A 14,846-nucleotide genomic window follows, 5' to 3' on the forward strand; every position below is an offset into this window, starting at 1 on the left:
AGTTAGAGACCCCAATTTTGGAACACAGGATGAATTTCTTATTTTAAATGTGTCCTGTAAATTTGGTTCAGATCGGATAATAAATGTAGAAGTTATTTAAGAATATCATTTTTTTTGGTTTTATTATTCTACATATTAATTATTAACTTCATCATTGTCATCAATTTCATTATTATTATAAAAAAATAGGTATTGTCGTCTTCCCTAACGTCGATATCAGTTTTAACGGTTAAGAAAACCTTATATTCTGCGGAGTTTGATTGTTCCACAATATATTTCCGGAGAAATTGAACCTCCCTTGCTTACGCCACACTACTAGCAGTTCTGCATTTCTGACCAAGATGTTGCTTCCTAATAATTCAAATTACGCAAAAGACCGCAAAAAACGCACAATGAGCCTATATATTTTGAATTCAGAATTGACAAACCTACAACATGTATATGGACACTCGCTGATACAATTTGAACCTTTTTTTAAAACCCTTTGGAAAGTTCAACTTTATTTCCAAAAGTGACAAATGGACACCACTTGCTAAATGTACAAATTTTTAGAAAAATACGAACGGAACACGCAACATATTAGTATCAACACATAGTAATAACCTGAAGAAATAATATTCAGTTTGAATTAGGTTATTTAATGATTTTATGTCAGAGATATGCCAATTTGAAACTGCACCGCAAAGTCAACTTATAAGACAGCCCGTGGTGTTCGCTTGCAACAGCTGACTTTAACAGCTGTTATTTTAACATTGAACTGTTAAGTTAACATTTTGGGTATGTAACATAGCAGTTTGATCAATTCATAACATGGTATCATTGAAAATACGCAAATTTGGATACTTGCGAAAAATGAGTTTTGGCCACGAAAACGGGTCAAATTCCACATAGTGCTGTGTGCCTGCGTGTAATGGTGTATGGGCAGAGACCGCTCGCAAATTAAGCGAATACCCGAAAAATGTCCAACTTAAGTACATATACAATACATTATCTGTTGACGTACCAAAAATTTGTCGCTTGGCTGGTAGTTGCTGCTTTCGCCGCCTGTTGCTTCTGATATTTTATGCACATACAATACACACACAGGCATACAGATATATATACTATATACTATATAGATATATATTTCTTTTTATTTTAATATTTATATCAGACTCTAGATATAAATTAAACAAATACACATGAACAACACAATGGGCAGACGACACACCACACGCACTCGCACTCATAATGAATATTGCTTCATACGCGAACCAGCACACACACACTCGCACACACACTCGCACACACTCTCGCACACACACTCAGTTTGCCGACATAGATATGCAGGTGTGCGAGTGTGCGCGTGTGTATGTAGATACTCAAGCCAGCACTTCTTTGCAATAACAATAACAAAACATTTTTTCGCTGCTGCTCTTTTCTTCAACAAATTAGAATTTATTTTAATGCGCGGGAGGTCACGTTCACAGCACGGATGTGTTGACGTTGTTGAGGCAAAAATATGTGGCGACTCCGATCCGGAGAGTCGCCTTAGCAAAACTATATGTACATATGTATGTGCGACGATACCGATGCATTCGAAATAACAATAATTGCGACAGCGGTAGCTGAAGCAGTAGCGATAACACACGGCACAAAACGTATCTGCCAGATACAATTGGCTCGCATTTACGGCCAACACTCAATCTGAACCTGGCACACACGCACCCCAGCCGTACGATATATATACATACAATATATATACACTAAACAGTCACATATTGATCACAAATCGGTTGGGATTCGGTTTCGGATTCGGATTCGGACTCGGATCCGCCGGAGATAAGTAAATTTCGTTAGCTGGTCAGCGGGTGGTGCAACCTGGGTGGCGGAGGCACCACCAACACACCGCCTCTTTATACAAACATGTATATAGCTTACGCTGCTGAATAATCAGATATAAACCCCCTCCCCTTTGCTCACGGCGACCGGCGGAACGCAACGCAATGGAACGCAATGAAACGCAACGCAACGCCCAAGATCCACGAGATTCGGCGGCGGTCGGCGGTCCGCGATCCACGATCGACGGTTGCCTGTCAAAGCAAAACGTCAAACTGATTTCTCGCTCAGCGCTGCGATACGATACTGCAAAGATACGATACGAAAGTCTAGACAAAAGAAAAGAACGCGAACGCGCAGGCGAAGGCGAAGGCGACGACGGAATCGAGTGGAAGGAAAAACTAAAACTAAAACAATCTGCGAGATACAAATATTCGTTAGTGCGAATGCGAGGCGAACGAGCGACAACAAGTATCTGTATCTCAGAGCTTCGGCCCCAGCACGATCCCAATCAGAATCAGAAGCAGAAGCACAAGGCGAAGCAGAAACAGAATCGTTAGCACTAGCCCCAAAGAGCGAGAGAGAGAGGGAGAGGGAGAGGGAGATGGAGATGGAGCGATCTGTGAGAGCTTCAGAGAGCCGGAGAGAGCTAAGAGAGCTTTTGGAGCTCAGGCCCCAAAAGAAATGAAATCAAAGCAATGACCTGGAGTGGGGAGAAAGAAAGAGCAAAGCCAAAGAGCCCCACGAAGCAAGGGAGAGCAAGGTGAGCGCCACTTTTCATGGGTGATGAACGCGTGACACGACATATATCGACTCCAGAGATCAGTACTGAGCTCAATGGAACTATCATTTCAGTTACAAAAATAATAATTAAAAGCGGAGCGAATTTTGGAGATACCTAAATATCTTAAACATACCTAATTAAGGCAGAAGAATATAAATTTTGTCAGCTAACAATTGCATTATTATTGAAACAAAAGTTCCAAGTTCTTGTTAGTAAAGAGTATATATTTATACTAGGAATATTTTATAAGAAACCTCTTAAAATTTGATTATAATCGGTCTTAATAGGAGTTTTTTTTTTTAAGTTTAACGTTTTAAAATACATCTTTATAAACCTATGTTTAAAGGTACTGACTTATTATTCCTGCTTATTTATTTACTAATTAAAAGGTAAACTTATTTTTTTTTTATTAGGTATACTTCCTGATTTAAAATCTACTTGAAATCATTTGTATTTTAAGTCTCTCAAGTGATTCTAAGCCTTCTGCCATGATAGCGATTTTGATAAGAAAGCCATTGAATAGATTAAGCATTAAACTATTATATTCTGTAATAAAAATACAACCTCCATAACCCCGATTAGTGCCCAACAAAGCCAATTATGACATTTCGAACTAAACCCCAGGAATATGAATCATTTATAGCATCGTTAGATAAGCTGACCCAAAATAACAGCCATCCCATGACTCATGCATAGCTTTAAACCACAATATTTCGATTTGGGGGAGAAGGAAGGATATTAAAGGTGAGTTGTCGTCGTCCGAACGAAGTGTTTGCCGGGGGGTCCTTGCAAATTGACAGGCCCAAGGATCGTTGGCCTGGCCGTTCCATTAACGGCTTTTCTCAGGCCCCGGGCGAATGCTTACACTCCAGATGGAGTCTGCACGCAAGCCTGCTCCTCCCTCCTCCCTCCTGCATCCCCCATCAAAATCACACACAAAACACACACAGGACTTGCACACTCACACACACGTGCACATATGAGCACTTCTTGATGAGCTTATATGAGCAATGGGATTTTTGCTGCCTTTTTTTTTGTTCTTTTCGGGTAATTGTAATTGCGTTTGCTTTCGCCTCATGTTTGGCCTGGCCAAGTGCTTTATCGGGCCAGCAGCTCCAACTATCAATTAGCCACAAGCCGGGGGAAGACCACAAACAATGTGGTGGCGGTGGGTGATGCCAGCACTAAAATCACGGATGCAGCTACTCGTTTGGGTTTAGGGATTGAATTGGTTGGGCTTTGGTTAACCGGAATCCTTTAGAGGCGAAAACTATTGGAAAACATTTCAAGAGGGATATGGTGATTGGTTTTGAAATGAATCCCAGGGAATCCAGTTACCGGAAATCACTGTTCACCCGACGGAATATGTGCTTTGCTTTTTTATTACCTGGCTCACGGAATTCTCCAGGGTAAAAACCTGACAAAACACTCACAACCCTAAACCATTTGAATATATTTAGCTTCCCGAATATTTAGGGATTTGGATTGCTTTACCTGTTTCCCAGTTCGTAGATGCCCTGGCTTGGACTTGGCTATCGATGGGTATTCTCTCCAGGAAAAAGCACTGGTTTCTGGTTTCTAATTCAGTTCACTTCAGTTCGGTGGTTAATTTGCTTTGCCGTGTGCTGTAAATCACAATTGCGAACGCGAAGCGATAAAAAAATTGTGGCAACGCGGATGAATGTTTCTCCCCTGGAAGCGCACTGCTGCTGCTGGTTATGCTGCTCCTGGTTATGGTTCTGAATCCGATTCAGCTGCTGCTGCTCCAGCCGATGCCCGATGGCAATAGATAGACACGATGTGGGCCAAAGCCAAAGCCAAAGCCAAAGCCAAAGCGGCCAGTCAGTCAGTCAGTCAGCGGGACGAAGTGAGAGTACCACCGATACTAAAGTCAGTGCGAGTACGAGTACGTGTGTATCTGTATCTATAGCCTCCGTATTTTTTTTTCTATATTTTCTGTTTTTTTTCTTTTTTGCGAATGGCGCGCTGCGAGCTGCTAGCTGCGAGCTGTGAGCTGCGTGTATCTATCAATTCTGCCGAAACCGAACTAAAAACTCTCAAGTGTGCGAAATCGTACATAAGTCGAGTGCTGGCGGTCCTCGGGCCCTGCTCCTGTGCTCGTCGTTCCGCATCCTCGTGCCCAGCCGAGCGGCTATGTTGAGCGGCTGTCGCAGCTGAGGCTGAGCAGATATGTTGCGCACGGCCACAGATACAGATACAGATACAGATACAGATACAGTGCGCTGCCTCAGATATACAGATACAGGCGCAGATACACGCTTGTTGCATGCCCGCAAAATGTTGAGATACAAAAAGCCATTGAACGTCCCGAAAAGCTTGCCGCCGCCGATAAGGGTGGCATGGCCACAGGGGATGAACGACACACTCCCGGCTGCCCGCAAAAGTAGGCAACACTTGGCGGCAAGGCGCAGGCGTCGCTGCTGCGTCGTGGCAAGCTTTTATGCTCGGCAACATCCCGCTAAAAACAACTGTTGCGTGTGGGGCACGGACACCCGTGACACGTGGGGGAGAGACGTACTAAAAAGCCACACAATTGTTGTATTAAGCCCATTATACACATGTTTGTCTGGGGCCAAGGAAGTCCCCTCTTTTCCACCCTGCGAGCACCGAAGGACCTACTCTCCCGCTTCCGTCAGCTGGCGCTTCGGGTAATTTTACATTTTTCTTTTTTTTAAAGCTTAGTTTGTATTGGTAAATAATAGAGGTTACTTCCCGCTCGGCGCCCAAAAGGGCAAATCGTCGTACTTTATGTATAGTACAAAAACCTCGCATACATACAGCGGAGGATGAAATAATGCTCATTTGATTGGTTTTTATATTATTATTTATATATTATTTATTTAACATTATATATCAAATTAATTTTACATATTTTAGATTATTTCGTTTTAACTTAGTTTAAGCTTTTTAATGAAATTGAAATACCTGGTTATTACCCTTGCAGGTTGTTATATTAGAGTTAAAACATAAATTACAGTAACGTTAGAATTAAATTTAATTCGTTTTGGTCCTTTTTAAATTATATTAAATATCGTTTACCTAAATTACAAATGTACAAGGCTCAAGGTACTATGCTATATTGTTCCCAGCATCATGAAACTCCTGAAACTCCTTCAAAAACTCCTGAAATAACTATTCCTCCCTATATCAAAAATATGCTTATAAATTTCATTTGTATTATTATTTTCATGTTTATTAAAATGAATTATTAAGACTCTATACTTACTGCTAACATCTTGACCTTAGGTATAGCTCACGCAGGGGATGACGATGTATCTCGCTCGCCGGGAGCACATTATATAAAATTTATAAATACTTTTAAGCGCGGCCTGCCAAGGTGCGTTTGTGTGCCTCTGCCCGTGCGTTGTCCTGTGTGTGTCCCTGTGTGTGTCTCTCTCTCTGTGTGTGTGTGTGTGTGTGTGTGATTCGATTTGGCTTGGCTTAGGTGGTCCACAGGTCGATTGGCTGCCGACTTTATTACTGTATTATTGGCCTTTAATTTGAGCTCGAACAGCACTCCGCACAAATATAAATTACGTATACGTACGCATTTCCCTGGCGTCACTTCCTTCCATTTCGCATTCTCATTTTTTTTCAGCTAATTTCTGTAATGTTTTCCAGTCTTTCCTTTGTGTGTCAGCAAATAAAAATAATATACAACAAAAATATAAGAAAAAACGCCCGGGGCCAGGGCACAAACGATTTATGAGCAGGCGGGCTGGACCTTGGACCTGATTAGTTGGGCAATTTGAGGGCATTCAACACGTGACCGGTTCCCTTTTGAATAATTTATTTTTGATTTTTCCGCAATTTATTGCGACCACTGCCGGCGACCTCAGCCACGGGGTTAAATCCCGGCCGCATTATTCACATTTATTTTAATTAATTTCCAACTACAGCAGCAATTAAGTGTGGCTCCGGACGACAGCAAAATAGGTATGCGACAAATGTGGTGTCCAATTTAAATTGAAATGCCGAATGCAACCCAAGGTGGCCTGGCCCCATCGAATTATTGAAATTCCGCTATGAAATTGACTCAATTTGCGAATTCGAATTACTGCAACAAAGCCATTAAAGATATTCATTTCGCGTTGTGTGGATAATAGACCAAACAGAAGCAAACATCTTTGGCCAAGTTATCTTCTGACTTAAATTATTATACCATTCTTTGAGTCAATATTTGTCCACATTTTTTACTACATTTTTTCGGCCAATCAAAGTTTAAAAAATGAATGCATAACTTAGCCAAAAACGCTCAAATTTTAATTAGGAATGCGGTCCTGTGTTGTTTACTATCAGGGTAATAAAACTGCATACTCGAAAAACTGCATAAAACTGCATACTCCTTTACAACTTAAAAATTTTCTGACTAAAATTACAATACCATACTTTGAGTCAATATTTGTCCACATTTTTTTACTACACGACCCAATTTTAATTCGGAAAGCGTTCTAATGCTAGTTTTTATCAGTTTAAAAAAACTCTATACTCAATTTAACATTTAAAGAGATTCGATTTTTTTTCCAATTTTTGGCAATTTTAATGATGTAACCCCTTATAAAATTTTTAAATTTTCGGAGATTTTGAAAAAAAAATAGATTTTGGCCGGAGACGGCTCAATCGACTCGGCTGATCGTGCTGATCAAGAATATATATGATTTATAGGGTCGTAAATGATTCCTTCATAGCGTAAAAAGCTTCTGACTAAAATCAGAATACCATTCTTTGAGGCTATATTTATCTACATTTTTATAAATTTTTTTCGACCAATCAAAGTTTAAAAAATTCATAACTTAGCCAAAAACGCTCCAATTTTAATTCGGAAAGCGGTCCTGTGTTGTTTACTATCAGGGTAATAAAACTGCATACTCGAAAATGACTCCTTCACAACGTAAAAATTTTCGGACTAAAATTACAATACCATACTTTGAATCAATATTTGTCCACATTTTTTTACTACATTTTTTTCGGCCAATCAAAGTTTAAAAAATGCATAACTTAGCCAAAAACGCTCCAATTTTAATTCGGAAAGCGTTCTAATGCTAGTTTTTATCAGTTTAAAAAAACTGCATACTCAATTTAACATTTAAAGAGATTAGATTTTTTTCCAATTTTTGGCAATTTTAATGATGTAACCCCTTATAAAATTTTTAAATTTTCGTAGATTTTGAAAAAAAAATAGATTTTGGCCGGAGACGGCTCAATCGACTCGGCTGATCGTGCTGATCAAGAATATATATGATTTATAGGGTCGGAAATGATTCCTTCATAGCGTAAAAAGCTTCTGACTAAAATCAGAATACCATTCTTTGAGGCAATATTTATCTACATTTTTATACATTTTTTTCGACCAATCAAAGTTTAAAAAATTCATAACTTAGCCAAAAACGCTCCAATTTTAATTCGGAAAGCGGTCCTGTATTTTTTACTATCAGGGTAATAAAACTGCATACTCTAAAATGACTCCTTCACAACGTAAAAATTTTCGGACTAAAATTACAATACCATACTTTGAGTCAATATTTGTCCACATTTTTTTACTACATTTTTTTCGACCAATCAAAGTTTAAAAAATGCATAACTTAGCCAAAAACGATCCAATTTTAATTCGGAAAGCGGTCCTGTGTGGTTTACTATCAGGGTAATAAAACTGCATACTCGAAAATGACTCCTTCACAACGTAAAAATTTTCGGACTAAAATTACAATACCATACTTTGAGTCAATATTTGTCCACATTTTTTTACTACATTTTTTTCGGCCAATCAAAGTTTAAAAAATGCATAACTTAGCCAAAAACGCTCCAATTTTAATTCGGAAAGCGGTCCTGTATTTTTTACTATCAGGGTAATAAAACTGCATACTCTAAAATGACTCCTTCACAACGTAAAAATTTTCGGACTAAAATTACAATACCATACTTTGAGTCAATATTTGTCCACATTTTTTTACTACATTTTTTTCGGCCAATCAAAGTTTAAAAAATGCATAACTTAGCCAAAAACGCTCCAATTTTAACCAACCAAAGTTTAAAAAATGCATAACTTAGCCAAAAACGCTCCAATTTTAATTCGGAAAGCGGTCCTGTGTTGTTTACTATCAGGGTAATAAAACTGCATACTCGAAAATGACTCCTTCACAACGTTAAAATTTTCGGACTAAAATTACAATACCATACTTTGAGTCAATATTTGTCCACATTATTTTACTACATTTTTTTCGGCCAACCAAAGTTTAAAAAATGCATAACTTAGCCAAAAACGCTCCAATTTTAATTCGGAAAGCGGTCCTGTGTTGTTTACTATCAGGGTAATAAAACTGCATACTCGAAAATGACTCCTTCACAACGTAAAAATTTTCGGACTAAAATTACAATACCATACTTTGAGTCAATATTTGTCCACATTTTTTTACTACATTTTTTTCGGCCAATCAAAGTTTAAAAAATGCATAACTTAGCCAAAAACGCTCCAATTTTAATTCGGAAAGCGGTCCTGTATTTTTTACTATCAGGGTAATAAAACTGCATACTCGAAAATGACTCCTTCACAACGTAAAAATTTTCGGACTAAAATTACAATACCATACTTTGAGTCAATATTTGTCCACATTTTTTTACTACATTTTTTTCGGCCAATCAAAGTTTAAAAAATGCATAACTTAGCCAAAAACGCTCCAATTTTAATTCGGAAAGCGTTCTAATGCTAGTTTTTATCAGTTTAAAAAAACTGCATACTCAATTTAACATTTAAAGAGATTCGATTTTTTTCCAATTTTTGGCAATTTTAATGATGTAACCCCTTATAAAATTTTTAAATTTTCGGAGATTTTGAAAAAAAATAGATTTTGGCCGGAGACGGCTCAATCGACTCGGCTGATCGTGCTGATCAAGAATATATATGATTTATAGGGTCGGAAATGATTCCTTCATAGCGTAAAAAGCTTCTGACTAAAATCAGAATACCATTCTTTGAGGCAATATTTATCTACATTTTTATACATTTTTTTCGACCAATCAAAGTTTAAAAAATTCATAACTTAGCCAAAAACGCTCCAATTTTAATTCGGAAAGCGGTCCTGTGTTGTTTACTATCAGGGTAATAAAACTGCATACTCGAAAATGACTCCTTCACAACGTAAAAATTTTCGGACTAAAATTACAATACCATACTTTGAGTCAATATTTGTCCACATTATTTTACTACATTTTTTTCGGCCAACCAAAGTTTAAAAAATGCATAACTTAGCCAAAAACGCTCCAATTTTAATTCGGAAAGCGGTCCTGTATTTTTTACTATCAGGGTAATAAAACTGCATACACTAAAATGACTCCTTCACAACGTAAAAATTTTCGGACTAAAATTACAATACCATACTTTGAGTCAATATTTGTCCACATTTTTTTACTACATTTTTTTCGGCCAATCAAAGTTTAAAAAATGCATAACTTAGCCAAAAACGCTCCAATTTTAATTCGGAAAGCGGTCCTGTATTTTTTACCATCAGGGTAATAAAACTGCATACACTAAAATGACTCCTTCACAACGTAAAAATTTTCGGACTAAAATTACAATACCATACTTTGAGTCAATATTTGTCCACATTTTTTTACTACATTTTTTTCGGCCAATCAAAGTTTAAAAAATGCATAACTTAGCCAAAAACGCTCCAATTTTAATTCGGAAAGCGTTCTAATGCTAGTTTTTATCAGTTTAAAAAAACTGCATACTCAATTTAACATTTAAAGAGATTCGATTTTTTTCCAATTTTTGGCAATTTTAATGATGTAACCCCTTATAAAATTTTTAAATTTTCGGAGATTTTGAAAAAAAATAGATTTTGGCCGGAGACGGCTCAATCGACTCGGCTGATCGTGCTGATCAAGAATATATATGATTTATAGGGTCGGAAATGATTCCTTCATAGCGTAAAAAGCTTCTGACTAAAATCAGAATACCATTCTTTGAGGCAATATTTATCTACATTTTTATACATTTTTTTCGACCAATCAAAGTTTAAAAAATTTATAACTTAGCCAAAAACGCTCCAATTTTAATTCGGAAAGCGGTCCTGTGTTGTTTACTATCAGGGTAATAAAACTGCATACTCGAAAATGACTCCTTCACAACGTAAAAATTTTCGGACTAAAATTACAATACCATACTTTGAGTCAATATTTGTCCACATTTTTTTACTACATTTTTTTCGGCCAACCAAAGTTTAAAAAATGCATAACTTAGCCAAAAACGCTCCAATTTTAATTCGGAAAGCGGTCCTGTGTTGTTTACTATCAGGGTAATAAAACTGCATACTCGAAAATGACTCCTTCACAACGTAAAAATTTTCGGACTAAAATTACAATACCATACTTTGAGTCAATATTTGTCCACATTATTTTACTACATTTTTTTCGGCCAACCAAAGTTTAAAAAATGCATAACTTAGCCAAAAACGCTCCAATTTTAATTCGGAAAGCGTTCTAATGCTAGTTTTTATCAGTTTAAAAAAACTGCATACTCAATTTAACATTTAAAGAGATTCGATTTTTTTCCAATTTTTGGCAATTTTAATGATGTAACCCCTTATAAAATTTTTAAATTTTCGGAGATTTTGAAAAAAAATAGATTTTGGCCGGAGACGGCTCAATCGACTCGGCTGATCGTGCTGATCAAGAATATATATGATTTATAGGGTCGGAAATGATTCCTTCATAGCGTAAAAAGCTTCTGACTAAAATCAGAATACCATTCTTTGAGGCAATATTTATCTACATTTTTATACATTTTTTTCGACCAATCAAAGTTTAAAAAATTCATAACTTAGCCAAAAACGCTCCAATTTTAATTCGGAAAGCGGTCCTGTATTTTTTACTATCAGGGTAATAAAACTGCATACTCGAAAATGACTCCTTCACAACGTAAAAATTTTCGGACTAAAATTACAATACCATACTTTGAGTCAATATTTGTCCACATTATTTTACTACATTTTTTTCGGCCAACCAAAGTTTAAAAAATGCATAACTTAGCCAAAAACGCTCCAATTTTAATTCGGAAAGCGGTCCTGTGTTGTTTACTATCAGGGTAATAAAACTGCATACTCGAAAATGACTCCTTCACAACGTAAAAATTTTCGGACTAAAATTACAATACCATACTTTGAGTCAATATTTGTCCACATTTTTTTACTACATTTTTTTCGGCCAATCAAAGTTTAAAAAATTCATAACTTTGCCAAAAACGCTCCAATTTTAATTCGGAAAGCGTTCTAATGCTAGTTTTTATCAGTTTAAAAAAACTGCATACTCAATTTAACATTTAAAGAGATTCGATTTTTTTCCAATTTTTGGCAATTTTAATGATGTAACCCCTTATAAAATTTTTAAATTTTCGGAGATTTTGAAAAAAAATAGATTTTGGCCGGAGACGGCTCAATCGACTCGGCTGATCGTGCTGATCAAGAATATATATGATTTATAGGGTCGGAAATGATTCCTTCATAGCGTAAAAAGCTTCTGACTAAAATCAGAATACCATTCTTTGAGGCAATATTTATCTACATTTTTATACATTTTTTTCGACCAATCAAAGTTTAAAAAATTCATAACTTAGCCAAAAACGCTCCAATTTTAATTCGGAAAGCGGTCCTGTGTTGTTTACTATCAGGGTAATAAAACTGCATACTCGAAAATGACTCCTTCACAACGTACAAATTTTCGGACTAAAATTACAATACCATACTTTGAGTCAATATTTGTCCACATTTTTTTACTACATTTTTTTCGGCCAATCAAAGTTTAAAAAATTCATAACTTTGCCAAAAACGCTCCAATTTTAATTCGGAAAGCGGTCCTGTGTTGTTTACTATCAGGGTAATAAAACTGCATACTCGAAAATGACTCCTTCACAACGTAAAAATTTTCGGACTAAAATTACAATACCATACTTTGAGTCAATATTTGTCCACATTTTTTTACTACATTTTTTTCGGCCAATCAAAGTTTAAAAAATTCATAACTTTGCCAAAAACGCTCCAATTTTAATTCGGAAAGCGTTCTAATGCTAGTTTTTATCAGTTTAAAAAAACTGCATACTCAATTTAACATTTAAAGAGATTCGATTTTTTTCCAATTTTTGGCAATTTTAATGATGTAACCCCTTATAAAATTTTTAAATTTTCGGAGATTTTGAAAAAAAATAGATTTTGGCCGGAGACGGCTCAATCGACTCGGCTGATCGTGCTGATCAAGAATATATATGATTTATAGGGTCGGAAATGATTCCTTCATAGCGTAAAAAGCTTCTGACTAAAATCAGAATACCATTCTTTGAGGCAATATTTATCTACATTTTTATACATTTTTTTCGACCAATCAAAGTTTAAAAAATTCATAACTTAGCCAAAAACGCTCCAATTTTAATTCGGAAAGCGGTCCTGTGTTGTTTACTATCAGGGTAATAAAACTGCATACTCGAAAATGACTCCTTCACAACGTAAAAATTTTCGGACTAAAATTACAATACCATACTTTGAGTCAATATTTGTCCACATTATTTTACTACATTTTTTTCGGCCAACCAAAGTTTAAAAAATGCATAACTTAGCCAAAAACGCTCCAATTTTAATTCGGAAAGCGGTCCTGTGTTGTTTACTATCAGGGTAATAAAACTGCATACTCGAAAATGACTCCTTCACAACGTAAAAATTTTCGGACTAAAATTACAATACCATACTTTGAGTCAATATTTGTCCACATTATTTTACTACATTTTTTTCGGCCAACCAAAGTTTAAAAAATGCATAACTTAGCCAAAAACGCTCCAATTTTAATTCGGAAAGCGGTCCTGTATTTTTTACTATCAGGGTAATAAAACTGCATACACTAAAATGACTCCTTCACAACGTAAAAATTTTCGGACTAAAATTACAATACCATACTTTGAGTCAATATTTGTCCACATTTTTTTACTACATTTTTTTCGGCCAATCAAAGTTTAAAAAATGCATAACTTAGCCAAAAACGCTCCAATTTTAATTCGGAAAGCGGTCCTGTATTTTTTACTATCAGGGTAATAAAACTGCATACACTAAAATGACTCCTTCACAACGTAAAAATTTTCGGACTAAAATTACAATACCATACTTTGAGTCAATATTTGTCCACATTTTTTTACTACATTTTTTTCGGCCAATCAAAGTTTAAAAAATGCATAACTTAGCCAAAAACGCTCAAATTTTCATTCGGAAAGCGGTCCTATGTTGTTTACTATCAGGGTAATAAAACTGCATACTCGAAAATGACTCCTTCACAACGTAAAAATTTTCGGACTAAAATTACAATACCATACTTTGAGTCAATATTTGTCCACATTTTTTTACTACATTTTTTTCGGCCAATCAAAGTTTAAAAAATGCATAACTTAGCCAAAAACGCTCCAATTTTAATTCGGAAAGCGGTCCTGTATTTTTTACTATCAGGGTAATAAAACTGCATACTCTAAAATGACTCCTTCACAACGTAAAAATTTTCGGACTAAAATTACAATACCATACTTTGAGTCAATATTTGTCCACATTTTTTTACTACATTTTTTTCGGCCAATCAAAGTTTAAAAAATTCATAACTTTGCCAAAAACGCTCCAATTTTAATTCGGAAAGCGGTCCTGTGTTGTTTACTATCAGGGTAATAAAACTGCATACTCGAAAATGACTCCTTCACAACGTAAAAATTTTCGGACTAAAATTACAATACCATACTTTGAGTCAATATTTGTCCACATTTTTTTACTACATTTTTTTCGGCCAATCAAAGTTTAAAAAATTCATAACTTTGCCAAAAACGCTCCAATTTTAATTCGGAAAGCGTTCTAATGCTAGTTTTTATCAGTTTAAAAAAACTGCATACTCAATTTAACATTTAAAGAGATTCGATTTTTTTCCAATTTTTGGCAATTTTAATGATGTAACCCCTTATAAAATTTTTAAATTTTCGGAGATTTTGAAAAAAAATAGATTTTGGCCGGAGACGGCTCAATCGACTCGGCTGATCGTGCTGATCAAGAATATATATGATTTATAGGGTCGGAAATGATTCCTTCATAGCGTAAAAAGCTTCTGACTAAAATCAGAATACCATTCTTTGAGGCAATATTTATCTACATTTTTATACATTTTTTTCGACCAATCAAAGTTTAAAAAATTCATAACTTAGCCAAAAACGCTC

General features: G+C 35.8%; 1 protein-coding gene across 14 annotated transcripts in view; it reads right to left on the minus strand.

Moving 5' to 3' along the window:
* The window catches only part of LOC110177842 (high affinity cAMP-specific and IBMX-insensitive 3',5'-cyclic phosphodiesterase 8), a 28,338-nt gene extending 23,645 nt beyond the window's left edge, over nt 1-4,693 (minus strand). For 4 of the 14 annotated variants that reach the window (XM_086827203.1, XM_086827200.1, XM_086827192.1 and 1 more), the window contains exons 1-2: nt 1,921-2,320; nt 1,004-1,156 (exon numbers count right to left, since the gene is read on the minus strand). The gene's annotated coding sequence lies outside the window, so the exon portion shown is untranslated. Of the gene's footprint in view, nt 1-1,003; nt 2,338-4,096 lie in introns of those variants that run through there. The other 10 variants (XM_086827204.1, XM_086827201.1, XM_086827195.1 and 7 more) reach the window with 4 other exon arrangements.
* Between the last annotated feature and the right edge of the window lie 10,153 nt (nt 4,694-14,846).

The sequence above is a fragment of the Drosophila serrata genome, unplaced genomic scaffold (genome assembly GCF_035046125.1).
Source record: "Drosophila serrata isolate PLE 108 unplaced genomic scaffold, ASM3504612v1 contig_165, whole genome shotgun sequence".
Classification (NCBI taxonomy): Eukaryota; Metazoa; Arthropoda; class Insecta; order Diptera; family Drosophilidae; genus Drosophila; species Drosophila serrata.